The sequence below is a fragment of the Eumetopias jubatus genome, unplaced genomic scaffold (genome assembly GCF_037043125.1).
Source record: "Eumetopias jubatus isolate StellerSeaLion01/CBP00866 unplaced genomic scaffold, mEumJub1_p1.0 scaffold_7, whole genome shotgun sequence".
Taxonomy (NCBI): domain Eukaryota; kingdom Metazoa; phylum Chordata; class Mammalia; order Carnivora; family Otariidae; genus Eumetopias; species Eumetopias jubatus.
In genome coordinates, this window is record NW_028274813.1 from 29,923,752 (window position 1) to 29,942,343 (window position 18,592).

Genomic DNA, 18,592 nt, shown 5'->3' on the forward strand with positions numbered 1-18,592 from the left:
TGTCTCTGTCAAATAAATAAATAAAATCTTTAAAAAAAAAAAAGAAATTATGAAAGGTCCACAAACACAGTATTATATACTCATTACAATTATGTTCAAAGTGTTTAACTACATGAGAGAACACAACATGATGTTAAGTTTAAATTTAAAAAATTACGTGTGTAATATGATCTCAACAATGGAAAGAAGGCAAAATCCTCATACCAACAGCACATCCACGTATAAGAGAACACAATAAGCAAGATTTCAGGGTTGGTAACGTCAGTAGTGACTGTCTACCCTTCCCTATGCAGCAGGCTACCCTGTACTTGAGGTTTTTCATAGTCTCTAAAGAAGATAGGGTCTCTACCAGCTCATCACACTCCCAGAACTGCACTAGGCAGTTAGTATCTGTTGCTTAAACTGAAAACTAAAGGAAAAACATTAATATAGAAAAATGAACACACATACACATATACATACATATGTAAATATACATGTCTGTGGGTGGGTGTGTCCATTTTTACTTGCAAACGGAGTAGCAATACTAAAAAGGTCAGAGGGAGAGTAACTTTTCTGCATGTATGTTCATACTCATAATGGATAAAAAGCAGGGTAGTCTGGGTCCTGCGGGCAAGGGGAACAAGAAAGAAAACAACCAAAAACTTGCCAAAAATATTTTTTTTAATAAAATCAGAGGATGTTGTAATTTGTGAATTGTTATCTTTGTTCTGATCAATACACAAATGAACAAAGAAAAGAACACACCAGGATTCATACAGAAGGTGGGGGGAGGAGTTTTACTCAAGAATGCAAAGAATGTCTCCTTACCTTTCGTCCTGGGGGTAACTGATAAGAAGCTAAAGACTTCAGGAAATAGAGAAACACAGTCTTTTCTCACTAGCCCATAGCACAAAACCAGATACAAGTTTTTAAACTTCCTGTTTTTTAATCTTTGCAGTTATTTTTAAGTCTGATGTTTAAATTCCATAGTTTAAGAGTCATCCACTCTTAAATTCAATACCATGTCTTCATTCATGCAAAAGGAAGCGGTAATACTGTTTAAAAAACAAATGAGGCATCTACGCATCCTGAAATTAATGTGTGAAGGTTTCAGCACAGTGAAATCACCACTGGCTTACTAACTGCTATTAAAAGACATTAATTTGTTTGGGAAAAATGCAGTATTTAAACAGAAAAACTCTATAAACCACCTTTGCTGAACAGAAACAATGTATCAGTACATGTTCCTAGAAACTCACAGAAGATGCCACTGTTCATAAATATTAGGGAAAAAGAATTTCCCCCCATTTGATATTAATCCTTGGTACATGTGAAAGTACTGAGCAGAATGTTCTACTCAGACAGGTCAAGGTTCAAAGTATGTAACTAGGTGAGGGCATGAATTTCAAATAAAAACCCTAACCTGAAAACTACAAAGGCCAACCAGAGCCATCGTTTGTTTCCTGTGGATAAGAAATGTTTGATTCCAGCATGTGACATCCAACAATCTGTAACGTCTCCACTATTAACGAAGGAGATTAGAAACTCAAACTCTTCTATTAATAGATTATCTCAGAGTACTTAATGCTTCACATACAATACTGTGCTAAGTTCTTAGTTTAAGAAAGCTGGTAAGAACTGCATTTATTCAAAGAATCAGTTCTACACTAAAAACAAGCAACACACATTTTGATATTTGCTTTCCACATGTAAAAAAAAAATTCTATATGATGGAAAAGAGTCCTAAGCAATTCAATGTAATCGCTGTTGTACATAAATCTATAGAATGGGTGAGACCAAGGGAAAAGACTTCTTCCCTACACAGTTCTGGTACACTTTCCCCTATCTCAGAATATCATTAATTCATAGGTCTGCTCAAATTCTGATGTGAACATTTTCTGGGAGGTGGGAGGGAAACACTCTGAAAAACATGCCTTTCTAAACCTACCCTGATGCCCAATTTAAGAACATTCAAATTAAAGATCCCATTCAGTTGACTGAGGGGTCAAGAAGAATTGGAGAGAAGGAAAAATGAAGCAGAAGAAACACATTTTTTCCTCTTCTGTCATTACTGTTTTTAACCTAACATGTCTCTCAAAGCGTTTAGCTCCATGGTGATGGGAGCAGGCGAAAAATATAGAAACACTGAAAGAACAAATTCCCTCAGAATATTTTAGGGTTTTTAACGCAAAGCTTACCGTGGAATTACAGAGGCATACTAAGTTGAAAATAGATTCTTATAACTTAGTAATGATGTAAGATGAAGAATCTTTATAATAGCTTTTTAAAAATCTGCTACATTCCCTCCTCCCCCCGCCCCCAAATCAGCCATCGACTTGATTTTTTTTTTTTTTTTTTTTTGCATAGTAATTTCCCAAAGTAAAGAATATAAAAGAAAACACAGGGCTGTTTCGAAGAGTGGGTTTCAGTTTTGTCCCCAAGGGGCCATTTGGCAGGATCTGGAGACATCTGTGGTTACAACGGGGGAGCAGTGCTACAGAAACCCACTGAGCAGAGGCCAAGGGCGACTGCTAACATCCTCCACCTAAGACAGCCTCTATAACAAAGAATCATCTGGCCTCAAGTGCCGGGGTCCAGAGGTTCCGACCCTGATTTAGAAGTATCTTTAACACAGAAATGCAACGATTTATAATCACCCAAGTTCTAAGCCTAGTCCCTTAGGTCAAACAGGTGAGGAAGGCTCCCAGGCTCTCTGCACTGCCTACACACTGGTGTACACAATGGTTCTACGTTTCCTCTCAGGGGTACAGTCACTCAAACTGCTATCAGAGGGGAGTTTGCCACTGAAGGACTTACGCACTGAAAAGAAATACAGGACACAGGGAAATATATTTGCAAATAATCCAGAAAAGGTTCTGAAAGAATTTTAACTTGTTAGTTAAAGCAAAGGATGATGTCATTAAATGAAATTACGTCAACGATATTCTATACATTTTGTAGCAGCAATGACAGATACCCTCAATTTCCACTTACTGATCCTTGCTTGCTAAAAAATCTTTCAAAATCTTCTTTCCCTCAAAGTTTTAATTAAATGTCTTGAGGTGATGAAGTTTATTCTTTAACGACATTTCCTGAATACCTACCTACTCTGTGAACTGTTCTAAGACCTGAGGATAGGCTGGTGAACACAGGCGCAAAGCCTCACTCATAGAGCTAACATTCTAGTATGGAAGAGCAGAACAAGCCAATCAATAAATAATATAAAGGTCACAGAGTAAAAAAGTGCCATCCAGAAAAATAAAATTAAAAAATAATATGGTCAAGACGGCTGGCTGGCTACTCTCATCAGTTTGTTGGTCAAGGAAGGCCTCTCTGTGAATAAGCCATTTAAGATGAGAAGACCTAAATGTCAAGAAGGAATCTGCTACCCAAAGGAAAGACACTCCAGGAAGGAGTGCCTGGGTAGCACAGTCAGCTGGGTGTCTGACTCTTGGTTTCAGCTTGGGTTGTGATCACAGGATTGAGATCGAGGGATTGAGCCCCTCTTATCCCCCCTCTCTAAAATAAATAAACAAGTCTTTAAAAACAACAAGAATGACAACAACAACAACAAAGGAAGGACATTCCAGGCAGACGGAAGAGCAAGTGGAAAGACCCTAAAATATGAACAGATTTAGCATGTCCAAAGTAAAGAGAGCCAGTATGGCTGGACGGGCGAGGGGTGACTCGGGGTAGGAGAGACAGATGGCATCATTCCGTAAAGAAGCTTGGAGGCCTTGGTAAGTGGTTGCAGGGCTCCACGCCCTTGTCTCGTGACATGAACCGGCATGAGATGCATATGGTGTACATTATGGTGGGATCAGCAGAAATGGACAGAAGTGGAGAAGATGGGTGTTTCTAGGTAGAGACGACAAGGCATGCTGCGAGATTAGACATCGGAAATCCACATGACACTCTGCGGATGTAGAACTCGACGAATCAAGGGTAACTCTTCAGGGTCTAGATAGATGGACGGTTCTGGGTGGATGAGTCTCCTGAGAAATTCGGAGTGGCAGAGAAGCAGGTCTAAGGACTACATGTAGGATGGCCAACCACGCTGGTCTGCCTGCGACTGAGAGGTTTCCCCAGAAGGTGTTAAAGCCAAGAGAGTCCTGAGAAACCTTGATAAGCTGCTCACTTGACATACAAATCAAGAGTTTTGTGTTGCCCACTGGACATCTATGTGGAGATATCGGGGAGGATGCCGAAAATACAAATCTGAAGCAAGTCTGAGCCAGACATAGAGAAGTGGGTATCACCGAGGGACGTGGATGGCAGCGAAAGTCACAAAACGAGATGACGTCTCCTCGGGAGAGGAGAGAAGAGGCCACAGGATGGAGCTGGTATTTTTTTCACGGATAACCTGTTTATAGTCCAGTTCTCCGCCTACATGGCCACTGCCTTCCAGACTTCACACTCCATGTTTTCGACTCTTATTTTCCAGATCTCCCCAGAAAATCAGAAAACACAAAGTAAAATGCACATTTTCAGACGTTTCGGGCAAGCCATTTCCGCTAAAACCCTCCGCTCCGACCTCCCCCATCCTACCCTTCTGAGCTCCTCTCCCGAGTCACAGAAAAGCCCAAAGGTACAGAACAGGCTTCTTGCCCATCCTCTCCCTAGCCTTTCCCAAAGCTTCCCAGCAAAGAAATCCACTATTGCTGCTGACGAGCGTTTGGCCTCTTTTTCCTACTCCCAATCCCACTTCTCCCTCTTTCTAATTATCCTCAACAAGCATGACCTTCAACTTTTACAATCCCAAACTCTCACAATTTAAAAAAAAAAAATTCTCACGATTGAGGAAAAGGAATACAGAAGCAAGTAAGTAGACAACAGAAACTCTCCAAGGGCAAGTTTCAGTCGAGAGGGGCCCACGGTTCAGTGCATTAGTCTCTTTGAAAAGACTCCTAACACCCTCGGCTGAAGCTTAACTTGGGTACAGTGGCATTCAAAAAGGGAACAATTACTAGGGTGACTCAACAGATGGCCCATTTAAACTACGGGATTAACACAATGTGTCTGGTGACCTAGTTCAAGTAACTAAATAGAAACCTCCCGATTGGCCAACTTGTGATTGAAAATACCACAGGTTTGTGGCTGACCTTGTCAGATCCAACTCTATCTGGACAATCTGGGCAGAGAGAATAAAAGGATAAATAAAACATCAGAAATAATCAAAAGAGGTCCTATGGCTTGGAAGGGCTAGAGCAGAATTATCTGGCTTCCCTGTGGGACAGCCCCTTCCCTGTGAGGGCGCTTGCCTAGGGAGAACAGGACTCAGGACATAACGGGGGGGGGGGGGGGGGGATGATCTCTTGCAAAGAAGGCTCTGCCTAAAAGATGGTAAGATCATTGAAAAGGTAGGATTGAGACAGAAGTAATCGATGAAAACAAATTATGCCTACAAAATCCCCAATCTACTGATAAATGGCCCCTCCGTTGTGAGGCCCTCTCCTCTGTAACGCCAAGGGAGCCACCATGACTGCCCTTCAGAAGGACTTTCCAAATCTTTCTCCAGCACTGAAAAACACTCAGACTGAATCACTGTGAACCCTTATTAGGTATAATAAAGGTGAAGCTTTTTTTTTTTTTTAAGATTTTATTTATTTATTTGAGAGAGAGAAAGAAAGAGCAGGGAGAGGAGCAGAGGGAGGGGCAGAAGCAGGCTCCCCCGAGAGCAGGGAGGCCGACAGAGGGCTCAATCCCAGGACTCTGAGATCATGACCCGAGCCGAAGGCAGATGCTCGGGCACCCCAAGGTGAAGAATTTTTAATCATATATTAAGAAAAAGAACAGAAAAAAACAGACCTGAGTTTAAAAACAAGAACAAGTATACAATAATACAAGAATAATACAACCTCTGAGGAGTAAGGCTCAATAATTGCTCCTGGTCAAATAGTTTAAGCAATATCTCACTGTCTAATCATGTCTTTTCACTTCACTTTTATACTGAATACCAAATTTATTTTATTTTTAATTAAGAGTATTAGAAATGTTTACATTCTAGTGTAAATTATATTTAAAACACTGCTTCTCCTGTTGACTATATGTTGATAACTGCATTTTTAGGGCGCTTAAAAATCACAATAAAACACACATCCATATACACTGATTTTTATCTGATACATAAATACCTTCTATAATCAGCACATTCCTCTCTGTAAGGATATTAAAAAAATCCACTGGTAATAAAAGATAAGTTCTTTATCTTTCAAAGTAATTTAAATTTTGTAAATGACAGAAACTCAGTGAATAAAATGCTGATAACGGACTTTACATAATTGGGTTTACAGACTTCTGACATGATGCTTAAGTGCAGTAAAGCTATGCAGACACGTTTACTGGATACTCAGTAGCATACTTTTGCCTGAAAGAAAAAATAGGTAATTCAATTTGTATATATTTAACGCATTTAATTGCTTCACCTTCATGCCAGTCTAATCACTAAACAATGCTTCATGTATCTATTCCATTGCATTAAGACACTATTCATGGCTTTTTAATTTAATGATCTGAAAATACATTAATCCTTAGTTGGTACCTCCTTTAAGAAGTGTGTTCGGTGGCATCATTATGGCTCTACAAAGAGAAGCAGAGCTTTTTAGTAAGAGAAGCATTCTGACAAACAAAGGAAAAGAAACAGACATTGTTTGGATAAAGAAACAGAATGAAAACCCTAGGCAGGAATCGTGAAAAAGTGTAGCTCATGAACATTTGCTACTCAAGGAAAGACAGAGTCAGCTCTGCCAACAGTAACAAGCCAGGGAGCCATCCTACTGTCCAGTAGCTCAGAGGTAAAGGAGTCCTGCACGGGAACATTCTGACCAAAAAAAAAAAAAAAAAATTGTCCTGGAAAGTTAATACATTCCCAAATCATTTTCATAATTCAATTAATTAAAAAATCTATCTAGCAATAAAATACAAGATGCAAATAAACAAAAAAGGTTTTCAATGAGTTCATTTATTCAAAAACATTGTTTCTGATGCATATAAAATTCTACAGTCTCTGAAGATAAAAAGCAAGTTACTACCATCAGGTGCTAAAGAACTACCAGACTAGCTCTTTACATAAAGCCACAGAGGACGCAAAGCAGGAAGCAGCACAGTAATTCCAACACCTGTGCTTCTGGCTGGACGTGCAAACTGCGTGGGGATGGACACCACCGAGAAAGGTGTGACCGCATGCAGAGGAACAAGAACCACCTCTCCTCTCGGGTGACTGCACAAAAAAGAGGGGAAAAGCAGTGCAGTCCCCTCGGAGGAGGCCTTCTCTCTGAACTCCAGACCAAGTGAGAGGCCCACCCCTGCCGAGGGATTCCAAGGAGCCATTCGTTCTTTCAAAGCTCACTTTTAGGGTGGGCTCTTTCGGGGCAGAGACCAGGTCTCCTCAATGTGGATAGCTCCAGACACCAGCACAGTCAGCCGTACTGTACCTGCTCAATAAATATTTGACAGAAGAATAAATGAATGAGGAGAAGAAAAGCCAGTGAAAGAGAAGAAGCTGTTTCAGGGAGGTAGGAGAATGAAGAAGAAAAGGAGGAGGGGGGGGGGAGGAGAGCCACTCTGGGGGAACTGAGGCAGAAAACAAAGAGAAGAGTGAGGGTAATGCAGCACAAATGTCACAAATGAAGGAAAGCCCAGGAACGTGCAGACTGAGAACTCCACACCTGGAAGTTAGTTCGGAGATCAAAGAATTACAGGCCTCAGCCACTGGGAAAAAAATTTAGGTATAACCTGAGCAGGGAAACACTGAATACTTTTCTCCTGAGATCACAAATGAGGCAAAGATTCCACTCTTACCACTTCTAGTGAGCCTTACACTGAATGTTCTAGCTAGTTCAATAAGGCCAAGAAAAGCAAATCTTTGCAAAAGGTATAAATCTTTAAAAAGGTCTCAAAAGGAAGCAGTAAAAGTGTCATGATTCACAGACACCTAGGATCATATATGTCAATAACCCTACAAAACACACACACACACAATATTAGAACTAGCAAGAGAATTTAGGAGTTTTGCAGGTCAATATACAAACAGCAAGTGAACAATTGGAAATGAAACTTAGAAACACCATTTACAGAAGCATAAAAAAAAAAAAACCTCACATACCAAGTGGAAGATGTGAGAAACCTCTACATTGAAAACTACAAAATGCTCAGAGAAATTAAGTGGAGAGGTTTGTGGATGAGAAGACTTAGTATTACCAAAATGTCTATTCTCCACAAACTGAAAATTAGGTTCAATGAAATCTAGAAAGCTTTAGGGGCACCTGGCTGGCTCAATCGGTACAGCATAGGATGCTTGATCTTCGGGTTGTGAGTTCAAGCCCCATGTTAGATACAGAAATTACTTGAAAAAAAAAATCTAGCAAGCTTTATGGGGAAAAAAAGGCAAGTTGATTCTAAAATTTACATGGAAATGCAAAGAATCTATAATAGTTAAAACAATTATAAAAATAAGAACAAAGTTGGAAGACTTCACTATTTCATTTCAAAACTTATTATAAAGCTACAACATTCAAGACAGCGGGTAACTGCCTTAAGAACAGACCACAGACCAGTGAAACAGAAGAGAGTCCAGGAATAGACTCACACATATATGGGCAATTGATTTTCAACCAAAATACCAGCTCAGTTAATAGAAATGTCTTTTAATAAATGGTACTAGATATATATATGAGGGGAAAAAATGTCACCTCAACAATTACCTTATTTCATATACCAAAAAGATTAAAGCTAGGTTATCAAGCTAAATGTAAAAGATAAAACTCTAAAGCATCTTTAAGTAAATACAGGAAAATATATTGCCAATATTGGACAGGCAAGGATTTCTCAAATAACACACAGTAAAGCACTGGCCATGAAAAACAATAAATTAAAATAAAACCTACTTCTCATCAAGAAACACCGTAAGTGTGTCTGTTTATGTGTATCTTTACTACTTAAATATATATAGTATGTATTTTAATATATATTTAAAATCTTGTAAATAAAGAACTAAAAGATAATTCAATAATACTTTAGAAAAAGTCAACACCTGAAAAAGGTACTCTGCCAAAAAAAAAAAAGAAAAAGTATGTAAGCGGCCAAGAAGCACATGAAAAGATCCCCAAAATTATTAGACTTCAGGAAAGAACAAACTAAAATCACAATGAGATACTATTTCACACTTAGCCCACCAGAAATGGCTAAAATGAAAAACAAAACCTGACAATACCAAACACTGATAAGAATGTGGGGCAACTAGCACCTCATAAATTGCTGGTATAAAATGGCACAACCACTTTGGGAAAAACAGTTTGGTGGTTTCTTATATAGCAAAACATACATCCACTCCATGATCTAACTATTCTACTCCCAGGCATTTACCCAAGAGAAATGAAAATATATGCCCAGAAAATGACTTCATAAGGATGCCTATAGCGTTATTCATAACAGCCAATAACTAGACACAACCCAAATCTTAACACTTAAGATCTATGCATTTTATTGCATGTATATTATACCTCAAAAAATAAAAAACAAAAATCTGGAAGACAAAAGGTCGAAGGGTGATGACGTAACCCTCTCCTCCCCCACGCTCGTCTCCGCTGTGCTGGAAACGAGGGAGGATGAGAGACCTGTGACAGGTGGGAAGATGAGTGCTGGACAGAGAAAGGGCGGGAGGCGGTTGACAGGCAAAGGGATGAGCAGGAAGAGATGGAAGGGCATGACTAAGGGTCCACGTCTGGAAGGTGAGAGGACTATGGGATGGACGGGATGAAGGGGTCACTTGTGGAGAGGAGCAGGGCCTCACAGAGCATGGGGTGAAGCATGGAGAACAGAGAAATGAAGGAGCTGGGGAGCTGGGAGGTAGGCTTGCCCTGAAGCTGCCTCTGTCTCTCCGTCTCTCCAACCGCAGCAGTCAGTCCCCAGGTGCGCGGAGTTCCTCTGTGCCAACCAATGGAAAAGGTATGAAAGGAGAACCTCGAGGTACCACTGCGCAGCCGCCACGCAACTTGCCTAAGGAATGAGAGAATATCCAGCAAATGGCTGGAATCTCTCTTGTTGGAATAAAGCATGCATTGTGTCAACATGGATTATCTTTCAGAGAAAGAAATATGCAAGGACCCATCTGTTCCCTGCCCTTCGAGTGACTTGTTTTGCTACTTGTAACATATAACTATGCAGTTAGGCCTGTATTTACTTTCCTTAAAATGAAGATATCACAGACTAATAAACACGAGAATCCTTAGGTGAGCCTAACATTCTCAGTATGGAACATGCTCTCTAGGTTGATTTACTCACCAATAGATGGAACTTAACATTTAATAAATGGCCCAATAAAAGAGCTAATTCACCTCATATGGGGTAGTGAATTATATATACAGACTAGAGGTGGAGACAAGAAATTGCTTCTCTGTAGCATACACAAGTCTGATTGCTGTGGAAGTTACAACTTGGACTTTCCTTTCTCTGTACCTTTGAGTACTCTTGATTTCACCCTAATTCCAATTTAAAATGCCTCACTAATTAAGTTTAAATATCATCTCTCTTTTGAAGGAGGAGACTTCTATGCTATCAAGAGTTTAAAATGTTCTCATCAGGGTCAATCAAGTGTTTCCACTGCTATCTTCTTTTTCTTATTCAGCCAAGACATCACTTCCAAGGTAGCTGGTAACTTTTTTGTCAGCCCAGCTATAATACTGTCCTTTAAAAAACCCCAAATGCCTAAAAACAAGGTCTATGAATCAACTTTATCACAGCCTTTTCAATATACAGACCGTCCCCAACATATGATCGTTCAACTTAGCAATTTTTTGACTTTACAGTGGTGCAAAAGCAATGGTAAGCATCCTTGGAATTTTGAATTTTGATCTTTTCCCGGGCTAGTGATATGTGTTAAGATGCTCTCTCCTGATGCTGGGCAGTTACCGCCAGCCGCAGCTCCCGGTCAGCCGCCCGATCACGAGGGTAAACAACCAGTACACTGACCACCATTCCGTACCCATACAACCATTCTGCTTTTTCACTCTCAGTACACAGCTCAACAAACTACATGAGATCTCAAACACTTTATTGTAAAACAGGCTTTATGTTGGATGATGTAAGTGGCCCAACTTCAAGCTAATGTACATGTTCTGAGCACCTTTAAGGTAGGCTAGCAAGGTTGAGCTCTGATGTTCAGTAGGTCAGGCGTATTAAATGCATTTTTGACTTAACGCGTTTTTCACTTAGGATGGGTTTATTGAGATGGAACCCCTCCTAAGTCGAGGAAGATCTGTATATTGGAAAGGAAAGAACCTACAACGTCCCTCGAATCAGGCAGTCTTAAAATACGTACCCATCATCGGCCCATCTCCTCCCCTCAGTGAAACAAGCCGTGAAGAGCCGGCGATTACTGTTTGGAAATAATTCCGAGAGGCCTGTGGATGTAAACTATCAGCCAGCTACCACGAACGTCAAATCCCTACCAGACAGGATTTTTAGAGCTCCCAGAGAGTCAGCACAGATTCACTACGAAAGCCAGGGAAGCATTTCTGGTGAGGCGGTCGCTGCCAGTGCAGGAGCACCTCTCGTCCTGCCTGCAGATGTGGCGTGGCCCCTCCCACGGAAGGAGGCACTTGATCAGACAGTATCTGCACGAGTGGGAGACAGAGGAAGCAAATGTCTTTTTCCCCCCTCTTCACTGTCCTTGCAAGTTATACTTTCTGTAGAACAGGTCACACATCTCTAAGTCAGATCAGTCATTCCCATGGACAGGTACCAACTGAAAAGCCTGAGGGCAAAGAGTTAAGCCAAAACAAAAAGCAGTATTCCATACGAAAGCTCAACCAAGGCAACCAGCCCATCTGCCAGAGAAGCAGTCCCCCCTGATGAACGAGGAGATTGAGACTCTGAAATAATTCTTCACATGGCCCGGAACTTCATGGTCATTGCCAACAGACAATTACTGCCATATACGAAGGGCAGTGACTCCTGTATTTGTAAATATTGTGAAATGTCAGAAACTCATTCTAATGCAATATACACTACAACATTTGTTCAACATGCAAATCATTTTCTTCTGCAAAAGGTCCAGGCAGATACAAAATGGTGTCATAAAGAACTAGCTATTCCCTGGAGACAGGACTATCAAAAGTAGCCAGTGCTCAGATGGAAGATCACGAACTGAATAGAATATCTATAGTCACCCACTCTAGCAGAGAATAATAGTGGGGACTATTTATGATACTTCTCCTATTTATGATACTTTACAGTTTACTAGAGAGTATTTCTGTATTCATCATTATCTCGTTTGGGAAAATGGGCCAAGTCTATGCGGGACTACAGGGAACATCCCGGCGTCACAGACCACATGGCCTGAAGCAGCTCACAGAAAAACAACGATCTCCTCTGCCCTTAGAGGAAAACAACTAACAAAACTGAAACAATTGCATCTTCTCTTGTGCTGAAGAACAGCTGAGAAACAGTAACTGAGAAACTATCTTATAGATCATGGTGTTCTTCCAGATTTCAAACACCCAGTGCCTGCAGTCAGTGGTACACTACATTCAATAATCATGACCAAAAAAGGAGTCTGCAAAACAAAGACTATTTAAGAAACCAGACTTTCTTTGCTTCCTTCTTACTTTCTCCTTCATCTCCGCTGTTTTTCAAGCATTGAAACCTAGAAGAATGGGCCTACTTTGCCTTTTCTATCCAGAAATAGCAGAAAACAGACAGAAACTCCTCCAAAAAGCACCATGACCCTGCCTCTATTTTGTAACATTAGGAAAAGAGTGAACTTGACAATGAAGTTTAAAGAGCTGGTGATGAGGACAGAGATCTGACCCAGCAACTAGAAAAGGCAGAAGAGAAACATTCCAGCATCCAGACAGCATTCCTCCAGACTTGACAGATTAACTGCCTTTCTGGCCCAGGGATTATCCCTAATCCAGTGATTCTGAGCTGTAGTTTCACACCACCTCTAGGGGACTCCAAGAACTCAAAAAGAATGTGACAAGATTTCAGAACAAAATTTTAATTCAACCAATTTACAGAGGACAGTGAAATATAAGAATGGCTGGAAATCACCTTTCTGGAACTAGACAACAGTGTACCCTCTTATCTGGAAACCTGAATAACTTCTCACACTTTTCATTCCTCTAGCGAAAAAAAGAAAAATCCTAGTAACAGTAGGGAGGAAGAGTCAATTAAAAAAAAAAAAATGTTCCACTTATTTCCTCGCCTCCTCACAGAATTAATGAGGGAGGAACTCATCTAGTAGCAAATCAGAATGGCTATTTTAAGGACTATTTTTTCCTAAGTCAGCAAGTCAAACTTTCTATTAACTGAGCATCTACTATGGGGGAAGGAAAAAAAAAAAAAACCCCACCACTGACAAGTTAACTTTTCTGAAAAGCTGTCCTCAGACCCTGGTCAGGAAATAGTGGCTACCTGGTGCAAATTAAGTCAACAGAAATAAACGGTTGATGGAATAATGGCAGAGTTAGTAAATTCCCCTTGGTGTTTTACTTTTTAGACTACAAATTCCTCACCTGAACTCTTCACTCTCTAATTTTTTTTCCCAGATCGGGTCCACCACTCCATTCTTTACTTGAACTCAATTTTATTCTCATCCTCCACTTAGAAAAAGTCAAGCCAATCTATCTCAACCTCTCCCCCAACCCTATCTCTGTCTCTCGATCTCATTGGAAAACAAGAAAGAAGTGGAGAAGGAAAAATCCCACTCTAAGGAACAAGAAGATTGGGAGACAGACTGAAAATGACTTATCCAAATCCTTTCCAAAAAGAGATTACATTGGAATCATACCCAAAAACACAAAACTCATCAAGTTGTCTTTCTGTGGAGTAGTAAACTTAATAAAATCAGGAACCCACTGACAGTCTTGTAACTTGTTAAGAGTACAAGTAGCAAATAAACAAATGGGGAGGGTTCTTTATTTATTTATGGCATTAGCACTGGGGCTGAGAAGAGTTGCCTGAAATAAATCTAATGCATGCTATCCAAGAAAATCAACTGATACACAATCCCAACATTGTGGATAAAAAGACAATGGTTCAGGGATGCCTGGGTGGCTCAGTCAGTTGAGTGTCTGCCTTTGGCTCAGGTGGTAATCCCAGGGTCCTGTGATGAGCCCGTTATCGGGCTCCTTGCTTAGCGGGGAGCCTGCTTCTCCCTCTGCCTGCCGCTCCCCCTGCTTGTGCTCGCTCACTCTCTGACAAATAAATAAATAAAATCTTAAAAAAGAAAAAAAAAAGACAACGGTTCAGTACTACTGAACATCATCGTGCGGTATCTAAATGTCCCACAGGTAAAACTGGTAGAAAAGATAGGATTATTATTTATTAATGACTTTTAAAAACAAATGAAAATCTGCTTTCTTCAACCACTAAAATACAATGATCTCAATTTGATGCTTAAAACTAAAAACACATGTGACATCAGTGAACCTAAGTTTGAGTGTTTTCCAATAATACAAACTTATCAAGTAATGTAAAACCTGGCACTATTTGCCTAATATAATTCCGTGGTCTCTCAGTGGAAGGCACTGCAATGGCAAAAGTGAAATCAGCAAGCTGCTGCTGTGTAGCAAAGAACATTCTCACTAATGTTAACAGCTTCAGCATTAACACTCATTCAAAAACTCCTCATTCAGTTCCAGGGGTGGAGCCTCCCAAAGAATCTCAGGCTAACATTTCACCAGACGCAGCGCCAAAACTGAATGATACCACAAAATGCAGACGTCCTCTAAAACAACTTTTACACTCTCTACTTGGAAGAGAGGACAGAGGACAAAGCTCTCATCATTTGTTCTGTTTACACCACAATGACTTCAGGACAAGCAACTGTGGGGGTCACTACTGGCCAACGGGTTGGAGCGCATCCCTGCTCACGGAGAAGGCCTCAGTTAAGGACACTTGAAAGCAGTCCCCTGGAAGCCAAGAGGGCTGTAGCATACCACGTTATTCCGGGCCTCCGAGAAGGAAGCCAGCGAACAAATGCTCAGAAACCATCACAACACCACAAAGGACAAATACAATCAATCCAGGGAGACGTCTGTTGCTTGAGTTTTTGTGGTGTGATGATTTGAAAACCAGACAATCACCCAAGTTATGGTAAACCGAAGCCTGAAGTGGGATAATCAGAGGTCCGAGTCAATGCAGAACTCCACGGATTTGCAGTGTGCTGCTCAGTTGTGGGAAGCTGGTACAGGACAGGGAAGGGAGTGGAGAGATGAGGCAGGGTACAGATATGTCGTTATTAAAAAAAAAAAACAAAAAAAAGCAAGCAAGCCCAGGAGAGACTCTGACATTCATTTATCCCTGGAGAATTACCACATACAGCCTTCAGTTGCTTGACTTTTCTCTCCTATCTTTCTATCAGGGGAGCAGAATGTATTTCTTTTAAAAGCATACTATTCTTCTGCTCTTTATATAAAGCAGCTTATTTCACAATACTCCTTCACTTAAAAAAGAAAAACAAGAAATATGCCCTACTCATGAAAATCTCTACCTAAAAATGGATGGTAACAAAAGGCAACCAGTACAGGCCCCAGTCCAGCTTCTCTTTAAAGAGACTATCTCCTTACCCTATGATGACATGATGACAACCTGTGGAAATAAACAATGGCAGCAATTTAGATGATATTAGGTTTAACATGTACCATATGTAGGTATTTCAGAGTTTCTGGGTGCCACCACCTTCCGTCAGTCCTTTATTCGTAACTGGGGTGAGGGATTTATCACTGTTTTAATGGTGTGCTCTGTGTTCTGTGAGAACACATTATTAGCCAATGTTAATAACAGCTACTTGTAGATGGTGCAATTCTACATGGTTCTCATTTTCGTTTTCATCTTTATGTTTATCTCTTTTTACATTTTCATAAGGATGTATTATTTTTATTAAAGTTATTTTTTAAATATGCTGGGAGACAGTATTAAATGAGATTTTCTTCATGTTCTGAAAAATACAACTGAATGGATGTTACTGCAAATGATCATCAAAATACAAGTCAAAGATCAAATTATAGCAGCAATTAATGCTGGGCCTTAGTCTAAATCTTTACAACCAACAAGCTCTATACACTTGTAGAGCATGGAGATCCATTGGTACCTCCATCTTTAAATGAAGCCTTAATGTAGTACAGGGGGTACATTATCAAATTTTAGGGATGGGGTCAAATATCCAGACAAAAATAGAAACAGCTGGTCTATCTCCACACACAGTTTAGCAGAGTTCTCCAGATTACAGAAGGGGCACCTAACCCTACAGACTAGACTAATTCTATTTAATTAGTCTGAGAATTAAAAAAAAAAAGAGAGAGAGAGAGAGAGAGAGATAGGAAGTGTTCATCAGGGATCAGCGTTCACTCAGAGCACTGAGATTTCTCATTTGCACAAAGTTAGAAGGCATTTGCTCTTGAAGGGATGGGACAGAATCAAACATAAAACTCCTTTAGGTATTTTTATATTCATTAAGAACTTTGGAATTCTTGACTGAGGTTTTAAAAATCACTGCATCCATTAAACAAGAGGTACTGACTGCCACGGAAGAAATAATTTACAGAAAGTAACCTGGAAACCTTAAAGTGATGTTAAATTCCCACTAGAGATATACCTTTCATGCCCCCTCTGTTTATGTATTGGCTAATGGTCCAATTATTTACACAATATGCAAACTAAGGGTAATAAGGTTGGGTGATTTGTATTTGGTACTGAGGCATGGTCTCTTGGCTCCTAATTTCAGAAAGAGATTAAGTGAAAGGTTAATTGGGTACTAAACAAGTCCTCGTGACAAACAGGATCACAGTTCTTCATGAACAGGCATTCTTCATAAACATAACCTAAATTACAAATATGAAGGTCTTTGTGATTTATATTAGGGAAAAAAGTTTAACCACATTAATACAGAATTTTTTCAAGGGTATTCATGAAATACTTCACCAGTTTCTTAGAAACTCACTCTAAAATCTACCAACTTAATTCAGCATAAGTGCTAATAATAATTTTATAATTTGAACACCTGATTTTCAACAACTCCAAAATGAATGCGGCGATGTCTAACAAGGAGCAATGCCCTAGATGAACGGAAACAACCAAACTCACATGCTTGTGCACAGATACCCACAGACACAAAACAGTAGGTACCCGGTGAACGGTGGCTTTCTTCTACTTCCTGTCAAAAGATGCATTCCTATGAGATGCCCACTCACATATATTCCAAAATGAAAATAAAGATTTATCCATGTATCAAAAGGTCAACTCACATTACAAGTTGAAAATCTGGTCTTTTTGCTATGGATTAGACAAATCTGCTTGTCTTTTTCTCTTTAGAGCAGACGCAGTGAGGTAGCAAGCGCTGGGCAAGACCCCTAAGGCACCATCAGAGAAAACCCAAGGGAAAAAAAATTAAAGGGCTTACTTTCTATATAATGTCTTCTTCTTATCTTTAACCTAAATGACTTATAAATGTCTGCCACTTTAGAATGAACACGATTATTTTCAACTTTCTGCTACAAAATAAGTTGAAACAAACTACACTTATTAGTTAGTGAAGATAGAAAACAACTTTCACTGGCTTCATGGCCAGTCACCTAGTAGGTCTCAACAAGTTGGCTGACCCTTCATTTTGAGAAAGGGAAGAAAAAAGGATAACAAAATTCTGTCCTAGATATGAGAGATTTGGAGGAGTGGGACAAGTTAGAAGGAAACTAAAAAACACGACATAAACCTCTAGGATTTCCCCCAACCCCAGTTGTGGTGTGGAGGTTAAGCCGAGGCTCCAGGATTCCCCTTCATGAAAGACAGACAGGCAAGAGTTCACCAAAAGTAAGGACACAGAGCTTGGAGGACTATTCTAAAGCAAACCCACAAAACCAAAACTGTTTTACAAATATCGAATATTCAACAGTTTTCCGTTCTATCTAGGGAAGAAATCCATTTCCCCAAAGGTGTATGTATCCTCTAGAGAGTACTTTTCAAACTCCAAGAACAAGTCTCCCTTTCTCATTCCCTCAATCAGAATAAAGAACAGAAAACATTTAGTAGCATTCCAGATAATTTGTGCCAATTGCGATGATTCATGTACTGCTTTCCCACACTAAATGGTCTATGGTCAGTGCTTTCAAGTCAACAAGGGTGCGGAGAGCAAGACCTAATTACAGGTCTGAGTCACTGTCTAGCAGTTCTCTCAGCCCCATGGACCATCCCCCACAAAGACACCATTTCATTTTGAGGTATAAAATCAAGCCAAGCCTACCAATCCCTTTACATAAAAAAATAAATAAGAAGATACCATTACACACACACACACACACACACACACACACACAAAACAAAAGCAGTTTGTTCACAGTACTGATTTCTCAAAGAAAAATTTCAATAGGCTTCTTCCATTGAAAAGCATCTATACCATTAAATTTTTTTAAAATAAGAAAATGCACATAAATCACACTGCGGGATTAAAATGTAAATATCTGCACTTCTTATGTTTATATTTGGCCTGATGTATAACAAGGTGCCCACTATCTTTGAATTCTGGTCATCTTCCAATGGGAGAGTAGCTCTCTTCACAAGGGCCTCATTGATTGGGCGTTTCCACTGATGGCTATAATCTTCTTACACTGGCAAC

The 18,592-nt window shown here is 40.0% G+C and overlaps 1 protein-coding gene across 25 annotated transcripts in view; it reads right to left on the reverse strand.

Moving 5' to 3' along the window:
• Positions 1-18,592, reverse strand: part of SIPA1L1 (signal induced proliferation associated 1 like 1) — a 466,784-nt gene that overhangs the window by 166,674 nt on the left and 281,518 nt on the right. The window lies entirely within an intron of this gene.